A 17,711-nucleotide genomic window follows, 5' to 3' on the forward strand; every position below is an offset into this window, starting at 1 on the left:
AAAAATTTTTATGGTTGCAAATATCATAGGCTCAGTCATTTTTTTTTAGCAAAAAGACTCGAAAATATGAAAAATGGTGTGCATGTTTAGTCTTTTTTTTTAATTTTTTTAGAGGACAATGAAGGATAAATTTCCCCTTGAAATTGATCCTTAAAAAGGTTAGTTTACTAGGAGAGTCAATTTTTCATTATTATTAAAAGCATATTTTAGAAAATTGATTTTAATTAAATTGACACGCTATTTCAAGCAACAAAAGTAACAAGTAAAATTGTGATGAACAGGGATGCATAACAATTTCTCAATATAAGAACTAGAATCCTGATTATTTATAAAACAGGCATTCTTAATTATAGTCTCAAATATTTGGAATCAGATGACAGAGTTATCCAAGCTGTGTCCTCAGAATTCATTTTACAACAAATTTAAAGAAATTAATAGGACTTTTACTCACCGTTATTGATACATGCCATATTGTATTTCTCCATTACTTATTTTAAGTTTAATTTTAAATGAATTTTTATTGAATTATTGTAACCAGTGAAAAAGAAACTCACTTGCTTTGCTGGTTTTATATAAAAAAAAATAATAATAATCAACGCTTTTTAATGAAAATTCCAAAATAATTGAAAGAAATCGGTTAAAGGTAAATAACAAAAATGTGGTAAAATTAAAAAAAAAAGATTTTAACATTTTTATAAATCAAATTATATATATAATATCTATGTTTTTTAGTCAAACAAAAATTTAAATATTATGTAAAATTGTTAATTTTATGTGTTTATTTTTATAATAATTTTTTACAAAACTTTTAAAATTATATATTTTTTTTAATTTTACTACATGTTTTATTTATTTGCCTTTAACCGATTTCTTTAAATTATTTTGCAATTTTCATTAAAAAGCTTTGATTAATTATTTTTTTTTTATAAAGCCAACAAAGCAAGTGAGTTCTTTTAACACTGGATATAAAAAATCAATAAAAATTCATTTTTATCTATAAAATTTATGACAAAAATTTGACTTATATAAATAATTTGTAAACATATTTCATTTTATATCAGAGGTAGAGAGCAAAATTATGGCGTCATATTTGACCTTTTCCACACATCACGAGGTCGCGAGAAACTGAACCCAAAGTGACGTCTCGCATATTATACATATGCTTATATTAACCCGTGCCCGTTGCAGTTCATTGATCTTTCTATTATGCATCTAGGTGTGTACCCGTCAAGTGTTTTCTCGCGAACTAATCGAGCGCCTCCACGCAAACTGTCATGTATCATGAGCTGAAATCAGCATCATTCTGTCGCTGCGTACACATGAGCGTATATCAGATTATAATGCAATTATTTCTCTCCAGCGGCTCCACAATCTCTGCAATTTTTACCCTAGCTTTATAATTAATGCGTGCAAATAAATATTGAAATCTGCAGGAAACATAAAAGAAACCTGACGAGAGTGACCTGGATCAGTCCCCAGTCATAAATAAATTCATTGAATTAAAAAGATATCATTTTGCAAGCTCTTAAAACCGATCCATTAAAATGCAAATGCATTTAGAGCCTTATGAAATCATAAGAGTGATTAAAAGTGCTTTTATGTTTTGCAGAGAGTTAATGAAACGAGAGCCGCCGCCACTTTGTCGCTGCGCTCTCCATATAAAAGTAAATCAGCGCAGTTTCGCGATAATGCATTGTTGTTCTCGCGCGCGCACTCACAGTTGTATTTCATGCTGTCTGTCAGTTTGCACAGATAGCCAGCTAACGGTGCAAACAATCGCGAGCGGGCAATGAAAGGAAAATTGCAGTGCCAAGAATGAATAAATGCATGAGCTACTTCTATGCACTTGCATCTATTTCATGGCCAAACCGCGCCTATTTTTCACTTTCAATCCGACACTTGGAAAGAAACAGCTGCTCTGCGAAAAAGTGAGAGCGCGAAAATCTAGTCTCTTTCTCACACAGCAGCAGTCAGCGCAATCATTATCGGCTAATAGCGAATCTAATTATACACAAAATATGAGGCTGTTGCTTGTAATTAAGCGAGTAACCGCGAGAAATTGCTGAGCTGCGCGGCCCGCATGCGTTTATGATGGCCTGTGAACCAATGGATTCGCCATAGGGTGGGCCAGGAATGCGTGATGACTCTTCTTTTTTATTCAATCTGATATGCATTTGGAAAACACTGCTCGTCAGGTTTGTCTTAAGATAAAAATGGCATTTATACATTGGCCGACCTGAAATATAGTTAATGTTTTGTTTCTGTATGTTTTATACAATTGTTAATTTTTTATTAAAATGCATAAAAAATTAAATGTATCAAACTAAATCAATTGATTGGGTCTGTAAAAAATATGATTAAAATTTTAATTTGAATGCTTACAATGGAGGTGGATTTTTATGAAAAATTAAAACTGTTGCCGCAAAGAAAAAATGAATAAAAATGAAAGGACAACTGACCATTAAAGATGACCTGCGGGAAGTCTACTGATATGAAAAAAACCCAGGGTTTTGTCGAGACCAACTGAAACGAAGGAATTGACACAAATAAATATAAAATTGGCCAATTTTAATCAACAAGAATTGTATAAATTAATTGAGCAATTGTGTCAATCAATAGCTTCATAATGTGTGACTTTTCTAGAAATTTCAACATTTTTTTTTATTATTATAATTTTGCTAATCAAAATTTTCGCTTGCCAGTTTAGCCCAAATTAACCCATATTTATGGTTTTAACACATTCAATTTAAAAAAAGCATCATCTATCAATTTTTTTCTTAAAGAAATTAAACTACCTCAATGAATAAATTATTTTAATTATGAAATCGATTGCTATAATTGGTCTACTTTTAAATTCCGACATAAAGAAAATTCCATCAGTGGAAGGCCCATTTTGAGATAAATGTTACAAACAGAGTGCGTGTATGTCTCATGCATTGTTTTCGGCTGTGCACTTAATCAATTGTGTAATCTCAAATGGCCCCGCCACAAGCAGAATGCAACACACACAGAATAAAATAATAGAGAGAGCGTGTATAAGGAGTATAAGGAGCCAAACCAAACACAAAACTATTAAGATAAATCCGATGGGGTGACCTCTGACGCAAGAGGTCAACGTAGCAAATTTATACGCAAAATTCCAGCGATTATTTTGCATTTGGCATGCACGGCCGTTAATTTGTCGATGTAATCTCGCCCCAAATGTGAAAATAAACAAATTCGTTCAGGGTCCAATTCAGGCGCCTAATTTTATCGGCCGATCGCGGGCAATTAGGTGGTAATTTATACTTAATCCGCCTCTATAATAAGCTGTGAAAATCGAGATTGGAAAGAGATTAAACGCATTCCTAAGGGGACTTTATTTGCCTATAAATTACGTGCAAGCTTGTTTTGATCAGCATTGTGGCTATTAGAAGAGATCGCGCGCACGTTATTAATTCATGCATATTTTAAAGTGGCCGTAAATAAATTCAACGAGCCATTTTTCTTTATACAAACGCTGCATATTTTCCGTATATACAGAGTAGAACGAGTGCACGCCAATAAATTGCTTTCTATAATCTCCGCGCGCAGACGATTATTATTCACATCCGGGGATGTTTAGTCATTGGTGCATGCATGGCTCTCGCGCGCGAGCGCGGCTATTTTTATTGACTTTCTCCACCGGCCGACGTCGGCTATGGTCACTTTGAATAATCAGGCCGCGCTCTTCGTGGAATTCGCTTTTTTCAACTTTTAATTAAAAACTCTCTGTGAGACGTGTTGCGTAACGATAAAAGCATACAATCGGGTTTAATAAAAATTTTACTTGCTTATTGCTTATGTTTTTCTCATATTGATATAAAAAATTAAATGGTTTCAATAATAAAATATCTGATAATAGAATTGAACTTGAATGTGCTTGAAGAGAGTTGATGCTACTGTGACTTATGCAGCATTGCCGGGGGGTAAAAATGCCTGTCTGTCTCTATACAATAAGTCCTGTATATTAATTTGCAATTAATCTATCTGCTAGACAGGTTTAAGTTTAAAGATAGTTTAAAAATGTTGGTGCCACAAGTGTTTTATCTTTTCAAAAAAAAAAGGTTGTAAATATAAAACGCAGAAAAATTTTGTGCCGCAGCGGAGCAGAAAAATCTCTCCATGAATACAAAAAGGCGCGGATTTTGTTTTGACTTCGCGGAAACACTTTTGAGATTGACGTTTGAAAACAGAGAGTGACAGCCAGGTTAGAAAGAAAGTGTAAAATCGCATTCTTTCTAATTTGATTCTGCAGAAACGCCTCTCCGGTGTATAGACGACGTACGAGGACACAAACAGGTGGAGTAGTTCTTCAAATGTCCCCTGGGCACGGAGCGGCGAGTGAGAGAAAATACCGCCGCTCGCAACATGTTATTATTATCACGAGGCAGAAATCATCATAACACTTCTTCAATGATATCTCGCCAAGTCAAATGCCGCCGACCTACTAACTCTCTACGGCGTTTGGCGAAAATGAGAAATAGCAGCGCCAATTTAATTATACCGTCGCCTCGATCGTAAAAGAAGCACCTGGGAATAATGAGAGGTTCTCATTTGAATTTTTTTTTTCTAAATTTATGAAGATCCTTCTTTCTTGTCGACGAGGAAAAGTGCCAAGTCGTAAATTCGATAAATGAAAAGCGACCGTTTGCGAAATGCAAATTTCTTGGAATGAAAAATAAAAATATCTAGATGTCTTTATCAACCCATTAAAATAGGATGGTATCCAACGGGTAAAATAGAAAGGCAAAATTTTATCGCTGACAATATTTTATCACATTTTTTTAAATTATATTTTAATTAAGAGCAGCTTCCAGTTATTGAAAATTCGTCTAAAAATAATGTAGGAAATAAAGTCATATGTGCAGTTGATTACACCGAAGATGAAGAACTTAATTTCACATTTTACAAGCAGGCATTAAATTAGCCTAGCATTTTATAGCGGCACGATTTATGTATAGAAACAAAATCTATGAGAGAGCGGGACAATAAAACGTGCTCTCTCAACACAAACACATGCACCCAGTTAGAAAACAAGATGATATTAATATAAAAGCTGCAGACAAACCTTCTCGGATGAATATGTTAATGGGCAGCGTTTCAAAAGGCCTGAGAGACGCCGACAGCCAAATTCTAGCCACTCTAGAGATGAACAATTTTGATAAACAAACAATAAAATGCTGGTTCGCTGCTAGTTGTTCCGAAACCAAATCATCACCTATAAGATCGAGACCAGGTGAAATCACTTAAATAACATAGTATTGGGAGGTGCGGTGGTTCAACCTGAGGTTGAAGGTGTCGCGTTGGGTGTGCGGTCAAATAAAGTCGAGTAAATACGATCAAGGAGCAGCAGTGGCAAAATATTTGCCTGCCAATCTGCAGCCTTTCACCGTGTTAGGAGATTTCTTATAAGGAATCTTGCTATTTTAGAGAAGCCAATTTGTTCTTCCTTTGTAATGAGCTGTTTGGTGCAGAATTTGTGGAGGCTCAAATATCACTTATTTGGTTTCGATTTCTCGCAACCTTTTGTTGTGCGGAAAATGTCAAATCTAATGCCATAAGTTTTTTCTTCGCCTCTAATTTCCAATAAAAATGGATCATGCATATTAATACTATTTTGGAGCTTTCTTTTTAATTTGTATCCATATTATGCTTGATCATTTTTCTAATTAATTACTTATTTCAGAGTTTAATATCTAAGAAGCAGCCGTTTAATTTTGATTTACCAATGACATGAGGGGATACAAGATTTTCAATTTTAAAATCTTGAATTACTGCCACAAATGCTGCTTGCGGAGGGAGAGAAAATTGCTTGAGGGACAGTATTTAGGGCAGGTGGCAGTAATTAAGATTAAAGATTAACCTGGTGGCTTAAACGAGCTAAACTGGCCAAAAATTTGTTTTGATTATTTTTGATTTGTTTGTTTAAAAAACGAATTCTGCATCTTTTATGTAATAGAGAGTTGTATTTTTCTGATTTAAAATATTTAGTACTATAAATGCGGTTTATCCAGTTATCAGGACTTTTACGATTCCTTTTTGCTGATTTCTTTTCCGATTTGGAAGTGCAGTTTTTTTTTTATCAATATAAAAAAAAATAATTTCAATTTTATAGATTTCAAAATATTATTCTATATTATTCCATTTTGTAAGATATAAAAACCATTTGACGTTTTCATATTTAAATATTTTCTTGGATGACTAATCAACCGTAATGTGGCAGTGAGTTTGAGTTTTTTGAACCATTGAAATGCTATTTTTAGATTTAAAAACTCGAGAGATCTTTTTAGAGCTGAATCACGAGGCAGCGGGATTGGCGAGCGTGTCTCTCTCATGAATAAAACTTCTCTTCGAGCCGCGGGACGGTGCATCTCATTGTGAATATTATTCTCTTTCAACTCACGAGCCAATTTCCTTGTTCGGAGCGTTTGCGAGTTCGCGATTGATTCCCATCCGAGATCCAATTTAAACACATCTCGGGTCGTTAGCGAGAGAGCAGGATAATTCTTACCAGCAGAAGAAGAAGTGCGATTTATCTTGTGCGGGCCTAATGAGCCGCGTGAAAATCGACTTGTGTATAAGTGTGAGAATAAATAAAAATGGATCAGTACGGCTTTTTTATTTTTCCCATTCGCGATATCAATCAATCGGCGTGATTCTTTTGACATTGTGAATATTATACGATTAAAATAATAATGCACTTTCACTTTGCATTTTATTAGAAAGGCGTAGCACTGCATATTGCGACTAGCCATTATTGAACTAACACACACACACACACACCTTTGCTATAGTTTTACGCTTCGCGTGTTATGTAAAGCGTGAATTTTTTCAAATCCTGTCTTCGTGCATTCTGCAGAGGCGGAGGTTTTTTTAATTATCGCAACAACTTGCACGAATGGACGCAATAAGCATTATTTATTTGCAACAATTAAATCGCACACTAGCCTGCAGATTCTATACAAAGCCGGTTCTAATTATCTGAACTTCCCTTTTTTATCGCGAGGAATGCGTTTAATGTGCTCGCAAAGAAAACTCATAGTAGCACATTTAGAAACTCTCGCACACCTTGTCACCATTGAGTGACAGGCTGCGTTTAACTCATATAAAGTTGCACTCCTTGCAGAGATATCGCTCGTATAATTATCAATCATCGTGAGAGATGAGCACTTGAGCACATAAAATGTGGGAGCTCGCATCAAAAGGATCAAGATAATAATTGCCAGAGCTAACTAAGAAGCATGCAAGCTCAACAGTAGGTCTGGAAATGATGTTTTATGGTCTCTGAGATTTTATTTTCACATTGATATAAAAGAATTGACTCATCAAAATTGCAAAAAAATTCTATTGCTAGTGACATTTTGTTATTGAATGTATTGATAAATTTTATTTTTTTTGCAGTGCACATTTATAAAACCTTCATCACTAGCTCAATGAAAAAAAAATTAACTCCCAATTCGAGAAAGATAATAATTGATCTGCACTAATTAAATTCTTTTTGCAGTCACAGTAAATTGGTTTCAAAACTAGGATCAATGCAAATTTAAAAAAAAATATTAGCATATTTTGTTGTGTCTAACTGTAAATTTAAGACCTTTGAATTCTTAATATTTAATAGTATAATTTTAGCTCATTTATGTTTTGTACAATTTTTATTTTTTCGAAATAACGAGTTGAATTACTTATTGTGGAAAATAAAAACCTCATGCTTGTGAGTTCTTTTGAAAAACCAACACTTTTTAATTAAACCTTTCCCTATCATAAAAGCAATCAAATTGGAATGCACAACCTCCAAAGCCCTCTTTTTTCTGAAGTACACGCGCTCCCTTTCAATCACTCGATCTGCAGATTTTCAACTTTACACGTATGTGAATAGCGAATTATGTTCATGTATCAGATGTCGGACGTATAATTGTCCCTTGTTGAATTTAAAATTCGATCCAAATTGCGACCCGACCTTGCCCTTTGCAGACCTTGCGGCCCTTCTCTATGCGTCTTGATAACTATATAATGAAAAAAATTGCCTGGCATATAATTCCACTCTCTATTGTTGTTCCTTTCTGTTGCAGACGAATTTCTCGCCGGGTCTAATTTGATGCCGAGCCGTAGACCCATGCTGTGGGAACTGGCAAAAGCAGGTATACTTGAATCTATTTTTGGTCAGCGGGAATTTTTTTAACCCAGATCTAATAAAATGAGGAGAACTTTCGAATGTATTTTGGATTTATTCAAATTTCGTTGCGGAAAGAGTTAAACGATCGCGCAATTAATTGGAGCCGTAAATTCTTCAGTGAAAGCCTAAAGTTAATTTTAGTCGCGGGAGTGTGTGCGTGTCTTTTGTCGCAAACAGAGGTCGTCAATTCTTGACGACACTCGGTAATGGCAATTAAAGCAGTGTTGTCGATCGATAATGAGTCGGAAACACGCCTCTGATGTGCCAAAGGCTGCTGCATCGAATGCGCTGCATAATAAAGGCGCTTGTTAATTGTTTGATGGCCCTATCTGCATAAATAATGGTCCCGCAGGTCGCTAACCCTCTGGACATGCATTACGTCATAAAAGGTTCGTCTCTCGCCTGATTCGGAGACGTGGAGAGAAAAGTGCAACTAGAAAGTGAAATGGCGCGTCCGTCGCGCGAGGCAAAAACGACGTTTTGTTGTTACGGCACCTTCGGATCCACTCGGCGGCACATGCGAGGCGTGTAATTAAAATTCTTGAAAGTGGACGTGCATTCCGCGCCGTTTCTCGGAAAAATATAATTTGCACCAATTTCACCGCGCGCCTTTGTGGATAGGTTTTTTCCCATTTGGCGACAAAAACACGATACCATTAACTGTTAAGTGACATATTAAATTGTTGATGTTTTTATTAAGTTTAACAAGATTAAGGAAACGCTACTTTTTTTCTTGATTGGCGTTTCCTATACAAAAAAGGTTTATTGCGACAAAGTGTGAATATGTGTAAATCTCAAAGTGAGCATTTGCATAACCTTCTATTTTCGTCTGGTTTTCACTTTGACGTCTGTGCAAAACGGAAAGTGTCTTAGCTCAGTTTTAAAAATAAATCCGACTCTTTCGCTATCGCGTTGCCTAACAATGCATAAGTTAGAGGACCACTTACTTTCGTTTCGGAATATATATTTAAACATTATATAACACCCAAATTCACAACAGGTGTCGATGCTTTTGTATATTATTTCGGCAGAGCAGTCACGTGCGCTGCACCGACGGATTTTTAGAGCAGAAAGTCGATTTCTAGAATAAGGAGCCGGCGTTCAGCAAGCTGAAAATTGTAGGCGTCCGCTCTTGATTATTCAATCTGCAGCGGCGGCGAAAAGAAAATCCGCGCGACCCGCAAGGCGGAGGAGGCGAAATTATTAATAAGCACCGCTTTATTTTGATAGCATCAAACGAAACGACGACGTCCCGCAGCTTCTCTTCAATTGCAATTTAATTACACTCGCCGCTCGTTACTTAGTTTGTGCGGCGGCGGCGGCAGAAAATATAACTCATGCGCATCTCTCGATAAATCAAAAAAGCCCTACGTGTTAATGATCCGTACGCGCGGGCTGTTTTTTCACTGCATTCTTGTGCCACTTCAATTTAATTTCCTTGAGATCGAAAGAATCCCTTCCGGCTGGCAATTTGCAAAAATGTCAAGTTGCGACTGCAGTTGAAAAATTTGCGTGCCGAGCCGAGAGAGTCCTTTTGAAATAACAAGAAAACAATGTGGGATATTGTCAATTAAAACAAGCATGCATGCATAAAAGTGAACTGAAATTGTGTCGTGTTTTTATTAAGTAAGTGAGAAAGGATTACGAAGGGTATTGTTTGATTGGCGTTTCCCGCGTCAAAAGAAAAGTTGCAACGAAGTTAAACTAATAAGGACGAATTTGAAATTAACAAAATTGTCCTTTGGTTAACAATATATACGCAGCAGTAACCTGCTAAAGTAATTAAGTGATTATTAAATAACATGTCATACTGATGTCAAAATTAAATTTTTAAAGCTAACCATTTATTTATTTTTTAATATATTGTGGACCTCTGCTGTGCATTCCAAATTGTTTCTTTAGACATTATTAGTATATATAGATCCTTAATCAAACGAGTTTTGAATTGATACATATTTTTACTCTTTTAGAAAATAGAACTAACTTCATCTTTTGGCACATCATAAATAATTGATAAAAACAAAATCAATTAAAAGAATTAAAAAATATATAAATTTATTATTAAAACAATTTATTTAAAGTAATCTTATTATCGTTGAATGGTAACACTCGAGGTGGATTTCATGAAAAATTGAAACCGGGCGAACCTCGTTGCAAAGAAAAAATGAAAAAATAAAGGACAACTGACCCCAAAGGCGACCTGCGGTCTGCTGGTACTTTAAAACCTAGGATTTCTTGTGTCCGACTAAAACTAAGTGGGAGGAATTAATAAAAAATTAAAAATAAAATGGGAGAATTTAATTTTAATAAACAAAAATTGCAGAATTTAATTAAGCAAAAGAGTCAGTCAACAGCTTCATACTGTGATTTTGGCAGAAATTTCCAGGGCAATGAACCCAAAGACTTTTCTGGCAAAATCTCAGTATTCTGCCGCACTACTGGTTAGGACAGCTGTTTCGGCCAATCCAGGCCTCATCAGCTAACCTGAGTGCCGGTCCTCTCCTTTCGGAGAAGTCCGAGAGACTGATGCTGAACGGTGGCTGCTGCGGGGTTTTATACCCGAGCGAGGCCGCTCGCACCGCCCCCTGGCGCGCTGATTGGCTGACTCGATCGCTCTAGAATTTTCTGCGTTTAAAATTAAAAAGCACGAAGTGTGCGTTAATTTGCGGGCCCGTCCCGCAGATTTAAATTGAATGGTAACACTCGAGGTGGATTTCATGAAAAATTGAAACCGGGCGAACCTCGTTGCAAAGAAAAAATGAAAAAATAAAGGACAACTGACCCCAAAGGCGACCTGCGGTCTGCTGGTACTTTAAAACCTAGGAAGCTGTTGACTGACTCTTTTGCTTAATTAAATTCTGCAATTTTTGTTTATTAAAATTAAATTCTCCCATTTTATTTTTAATTTTTTATTAATTCCTCCCACTTAGTTTTAGTCGGACACAAGAAATCCTAGGTTTTAAAGTACCAGCAGACCGCAGGTCGCCTTTGGGGTCAGTTGTCCTTTATTTTTTCATTTTTTCTTTGCAACGAGGTTCGCCCGGTTTCAATTTTTCAATCTTATTATCGAAAATCTTTATTACTAAACTCAAAACAATAAAAAAATTGTATTGTGTTGACAATTTTTTGTTATTAATTATGATTACTTATTATAGTGTGTCAAAATCATGTTGTTCCGATCAGATCATCAGAAGTATTTTTCCTACAACATTATATTATTTTATTTTGTTACTAATATTGATGAATTAAGTAAAAAGTCTGAAAAGATTAACTTCATTATTAATAGCTAGCAACAAATTTTTATTCACATGATGAACAGAACATCAGTCTTCAACAAGTTCACCAAGGTCAAGTTGACTTGATTTCTTCTTTTAGTCTAATGTATTTATTTACTTTCTTCAAGTGCATGGGATTTTTTTAACCAGTTAAAAATCGATTCACCATAAACACAATTTACTTTCTTCAGCTCCGCACTCATTGAGACTTTCAATTACACACAGAGACGCGTATATAAATTAATTTTCCGCTACCGCAGCTCGCAGAGTTGATGAGAACGCTATAGTTGAAATGAATAAAAAAAAAAGGAGAGAGATGCCATTACCGCCGCAACCAGTCCGTCCACCCGAAAAGGTAGAAATCTAGCAGACAGGTATTTTTATTCGCACTTTATTTTCTCAAGTATCAATCGCGTCTCGAACGATCGTCCTCTGGCTACTTTCTCACTCACTTTTGTCGAAAGCACTTTTTGAGAGAGAATCGAATAGAGAGACCCCACCTATGTATGTAAACTCGAACATGAGCAGACAAAAGCTGCAATTTTATGGGGTGTCAGGTTGTAAAGGTGGACGAAAAATGAGCGCGCGTTGATCGTTTTGATACATGACGGAAAGAGCAGCTAACATTATTTTTTACGATCTGACATCACCTCTGACTGAGAAGTTAAGTGCAAGTACCATTGTTTCTCAAGTGCAGCGATTTCCATAATAAAATTAAAATTAGGCGCGCGCACTTAAAACACACCGGGGGAGTTTTATCCGCATTAAAATTTAACGCAAAGGCAAAACACTTGTAGCGATTGTACCGTGTCGTGTTTTATCACCCGTCTTTCAAAAGAGCAAAAGTGTGTACATCGGAAGAAAAAAAAACATATTGATTCTCGGACTAATCGCCAAGAGATGAGATAACTATAGAAAGTGCAAATGCAAATCCTGGTTTGTGTATAATTTGAGGAAAGGTCGCTGTGTGTGTTTTCCTGCACGGCCAATTTGGCAGCAGCCATTAATATCTTTTGCGGTAATACCCGGAGAGATGAATGGAGGTGAAATTCACGTGGTCAGCTGCGTAATCTCCGAATCTCGCTAATGATGTGACAAAGGAGAGCGCAATAAAAGTAGATAGTCCAGAGGCAAATCATCAATTTAAGGTCCCTTGGAATTTCCGTCCTGTCAGACTCAGTGAAGGCATCCCATTGGCACTTTGGAATAAAAAAGTCTAAGATTAATTTTAAATGAGTTAGCCCTTAGGTTCTGTGCATTATTAAAACTTTTAAATTGAATAAGATGAACATTATTATATAATATTTAAATAACAATTCCAAAACCAAATTTATTATAAAGGATTTCTTGAATCCTGCTTCAATCTAAAAATTAATAAAAAAAATATTAGTGAAAATCTGTACAACTGCGTTTCTTACTCTTAAAAAAAAAACTATATTCGTGTTTTAATTTGAATACCATATATAATTTGAAAATTTTAAAGTAGATAAAACCTCCTACGATTTTTTTTTCAAATCCTTCAAATCTGAATGTGTTACAATAAAACTTACTCGATTTGCTTCAAATATGATGAAAAAAGCCTAATTTTCTAATTTTTAACTCATCTGACGATAACATTTTCAGTCTTTCAAACGCTATTTAAAAACCATTAATATTTTAAAAACTGCTCGTTCAAATATTCTGAATATTTACAAACTGATGCAAAATGACATGACGCATCTTTTGGCCATCTCAGATTTATCATCAGGTTGCCTATTTTAGAGGCGCAAAAAACTTTAAATTTTGACTTTTTGCCAGGGTCAATGACCTTTGACCTACAAACTTGGTGACCACTAAGAAAAGATACCGTGATTTATTCGCTCCAACCTCCCACCAGGAAAATTAAAAAATCTGCACCCTTATTAATTTGGCATCAATTTTAGTAAACCCTTGTGTATCTCAGGCGGCCATATTGGATTTTGAAAAATACGAAATTTTGTCATTATTAGGGTATTGTAGAATTCAAAATATTAACTATCATGATATTTGATAATAGGAATAAATTAATTAAATCAAAGCAATCAAAGGCTTTAAAAGTTGCTTAATTGTCTCGGAAACGTGAAAAATGCAAAAAAAAAGCGATGTTTTTCAACCTTCAATTTGACTTTTTTCAAAAATTTACGCAGTGACCTCCAATTTTCTGGTGGTTTTGTTGACTTTAAACGCAATAAAACGATTTTAGTGAAAATTTCACATAAGCCAGCCATGTTAACTTCAAATGCATTTTACTCAAAAATTTACGCGGTGACCCGTAATTTTCTTGTTATCAATCCCTGTGGTCCAAACTATTAGTTTTTGTGGAGGATTATGCAACCCTGAGGTAGTTCCATCCTCTTTTAAGCATTAACATTCACAAGGAATATGTTGTTGCACGCGGATAATAATTTTTTACATAATCATGCAAGCATGACTTGAGGTGGAAGAGCACTACTTTCAGGCAAGTACCAATCGGGTATCAAGTGTTGGTCCACCGAGGGCTAATCCCGAAAAACTTGTTCCCTGCGTGCTCAAGTTTTAACTCGCAGGGTACCTCTCCTGTCATAATAATTGCGCACTCTCGGCATAAAATAAAGAGGTTGCTGGCGAACGGTGAGCAAAATCAGAGGCGTCTCGAGAAAGAGGCCAATGGGTCCGATTCCTCTGTCAACTCCCACACCTTCACCCAAACAGGCTTTCCCGCACATCCGTGTATGAGCATGTGCGCAAATTTTCGGCATTACTTTCGATATAATTTACGATCGGCGCGAGCTGATTTTGTGTTTCGCTCGCCCCCTGATGTGAATCACGATGCGAACCAAAATTTCCGCTCATTTCGCACTCGAATGAACAACCCGTTCGCGCAATTAAGGCTAGAACTAGTTTCACTTTGCACGCGATCATCTCCATCAAATTAACAATTAATCGCACGCAAAAATTTCGTAATTTCTTCTTATAAATTATTAATAATTCCGAATAATTGAACTGAGAGCGACCGACATTTTGGAAGTGTGTACACGTCAAAATTATAGCGCGAGAGTTACTTTCTAATGTGTTGCATAAATTTATAATTTCTGCTCGCGAGTATGATTTAATTGCACTTATCAAACGGGAGTGTTCAATATAAAGTTGGGCAAGTGGATTTCGGACAAACCTTATTTTGGGCATACTAGGTGCAAAATACGTATATATGAATTTAACGTCCAACGAAAGTTGTCAGCGGTGTAATAAATATAACAGGGAAGTGCTCGCATTGAAATTACACACAACTTCTCTCGTTTTTAGACGCGCGGCCACAATAAGCAGTTCTGGTTTGAAATTTGGGCGATGTGGCCAATGACCGCTTTTTCAAGTGTGATATTAGGCGGCGATCAAAAATTTCTTAGTGAATATATTAATTAATGTGGCGAATATTCTCTGGAAATGTCGAGCGAGTGACACACACAGGATATTAAATTTGGCGAAGCGCCTTTCACCGACACCGCCGCAAACCCTAACTTTTTTGTGCGCGGAGATCGAGTGTCACCTCGCGTTAAGTGTAACTGGTCGCGCGAATTGAAAGGTCCATTGACCGACCGACCGACGAGAGACACCTTCCTCGTTCAGGAAAGCGGCGAGGTAATCCGAGCAGTTTTCGCACCTATTCAATCAAGTCGATATATTTAAAGAGGAGGCCCAAAGTCGTGACCGGATAATAAAAATCCGCCGCTTTTCTTCGCCATAATGAGCTATTTTTTTCCACTTTGTTTTAACGCATCTCTATAAGCTATGATTATCCGCGTCAATGGCTGATTCGAAACAATCAAATTGTATCGGGCATTGTTTGGATCGCGCGCGGTTAGTCGAGTTTAAGGAGAAATGACCCTTCGTCTGTGGAGAGCGGCGGAGATTCCCGCGCGTCACGACGAAGTGCAAAAAGATGGGCTGCCGCCTTTGTTGCCGAAACGGACCACCTCGGAGAAATAAAAATCCAATTTCACTTTGCGCGGTGGATTTTTAATAGTAATGTAATTCAGAGTCGCTTCCATTTTCACTAATGCCGAGATGAGTGGCGGATTTTGCACAATTGGATTTTCTAGATCAAGTAAAGGAAACCGTCTCTCATATTTTGAGCGATGTGTGCAATTAAACCAGTCATTGAGCGTCAGCCAGATCGTGGCAATTATATCCAACCGAGCCCTCTGCTAAACGTGACAGGTGTTTTCATTGAAAATTATTTTCATTTAGATTATTTCGGACGAAGAAAATGTAATTATTAATAAGTGGATAAAAATTAAGAAAATTCCATAACAATATCGTAATTGAATCAATGTTTAAAAATGAATATTATTGACCGGCAAAATAAATGTCCTTAAAAAATTATAGCAATTACTTAACACAAGCTTAATTAAAAACTTTTCTGCGTTTATGGTAAAAAATATTAACAGTGTAATAACAAACTATAAAATTGTACCAAAATATTGACTCTTTGAAATTTAATAATTTTCCGTATTAATGTGGATGGAATATGAAATTACACTTTTTGATAACTTATATATTATGCAGTATTTTTCACAAATTTGCTTTGCAATCATCGAGAAAAATATAAATTTATATTATTTTAAATGATTTCAATGATAAATTTATTTATGATAAAATGATAAATCAAAACAAATCAATAATTTAGAACCAAATATAAAATAATTGCAAACTTGGCGAATATTTATTGAAGTAATAAATTTTAAAAATTTCCCGAGAAAATCGTGAGAGGTTGACGAACCTTCATGCAAAAATGCTTTTGCATCCCAAATCATCATCATTCTCTGTCTGCTGTAAATCACGTTTGAGCAACTCGATGATCACTTAAAATACTTCCGCCTACAAAAAAAACTACTTTCTTTTGTTCTTGCCAAAGTGACGTGAAAATTTCCATCTTTTTCCAGCACAAAAAATGAAAATTTACATTACGCGTGACTCTGCAGCATAAATAATTTTTCATGCAGACAGAGCAATTAGCCGCGCGTGGAGAATTTCTAAAGCACCGCATGTGGCGGCATAATAAAATATCAATTGTGCTCGACGGTTGCGGCAATGCGTGTTGTTTCAAAAAGTTTATACATCACACTCTAGGTGCACTCGGGCAGCATCCGCCCACATTAAATCTCCCTCTGCCAAGACTAATTTCCTCAAAACGAGCCGCAGGAGGTCTGACCCTCGCGTTTTGCTGAAAAATCGCGCGATTTTCGTTTCCTTTGCGATCAAAGAAGGGAGGTGTAACATTCCTGATGCGCCCTTCACGGCTTTTCGAGAGGCGAAATCGCACGGATTTTTATTTCCGGCTCTCGTATTGCACATTTCCTAGTGCACAATTACGAGCACGAGACCTTCAAGGCCCCAGTTTTATTGTTAACACAATAAAACACAGATATATAATAATAACAATTCGCGAGAGGCGAAAGGAATCAATTTTTATTGTGTCTAAATGCGCAGCTAACGACTCTCGTGACGATTGCAGGGCTGGTTCCTTTTTGTTATTGCAAAGAAAATGTTTTATTTTTGTTGCTCTTTACTACCTCGTTCTTGACGTCTTCGTCGACAATGATTATTTCCTGTTTAGTTCCTGATGAGAGGCGTTTTTTCTGTGTCTGCCTGGAATTTTCAGATTATTAGGCGGTAAATCTGAAAGGCTTTTTTGTTTTCATGGCACACGCTTAACTTGGCCATTGGTTATTATATAGTTTATTGAAAATACCTCATCAGAGTACAATTCTTCAATATTTAAATTAATACAAGCAAAATTTGATAACAATTAAAATTTTAATTAATTTAAAAATTAAAATTTTGGTTGGTTATTGTATCGGTTTTGGTAATTTAAATTAATTTTAATTGTTTAATTCAAAACCAAAATAGAAATTATTGCATGATTTGAAGAAAGTAAAATAAAACTACTAATCTAGAAAACAAGTAAATTAATTTTTAAGTATTAGGAAATTATTTTTTTTTTATTTTACATGGATAGAGACTCAAGATTTTAAACATTCTAACACGGATTTTCGTTTTTAATTTTTGCACGTAATTACTATTGTTTTTTAATTGTTACAATACCAACAAGGTAAATCAATTAATGGGACAGATTGTTTTTATTATCCTTTCTGATCTGCAATATATCTAGCCAGAAATTGACTTTATCACAATTACTATTAGAAAAACTAAAAAATATTTTTAATTGAAGCTCTAGTTTGGAAGCC

At 35.7% G+C, this 17,711-nt stretch overlaps 1 protein-coding gene across 4 annotated transcripts in view; it reads left to right on the forward strand.

Moving 5' to 3' along the window:
• The window catches only part of LOC132198398 (uncharacterized), a 117,769-nt gene that overhangs the window by 9,626 nt on the left and 90,432 nt on the right, over positions 1 to 17,711 (forward strand). For 3 of the 4 annotated variants that reach the window (XR_009441978.1, XM_059622440.1, XM_059622431.1), the window contains one exon: positions 8,091 to 8,159. The exons of the other annotated variant lie outside the window; for it this stretch is intronic. The gene's annotated coding sequence lies outside the window, so the exon portion shown is untranslated. The remainder of the gene's footprint in view (positions 1 to 8,090; positions 8,160 to 17,711) is intronic. 4 annotated transcript variants of the gene reach the window in all.

This window comes from Neocloeon triangulifer, unplaced genomic scaffold (assembly GCF_031216515.1).
Source record: "Neocloeon triangulifer isolate White Clay Creek 2 clone unplaced genomic scaffold, ASM3121651v1 ptg000001l, whole genome shotgun sequence".
In the NCBI taxonomy this organism is placed as follows: Eukaryota; Metazoa; Arthropoda; class Insecta; order Ephemeroptera; family Baetidae; genus Neocloeon; species Neocloeon triangulifer.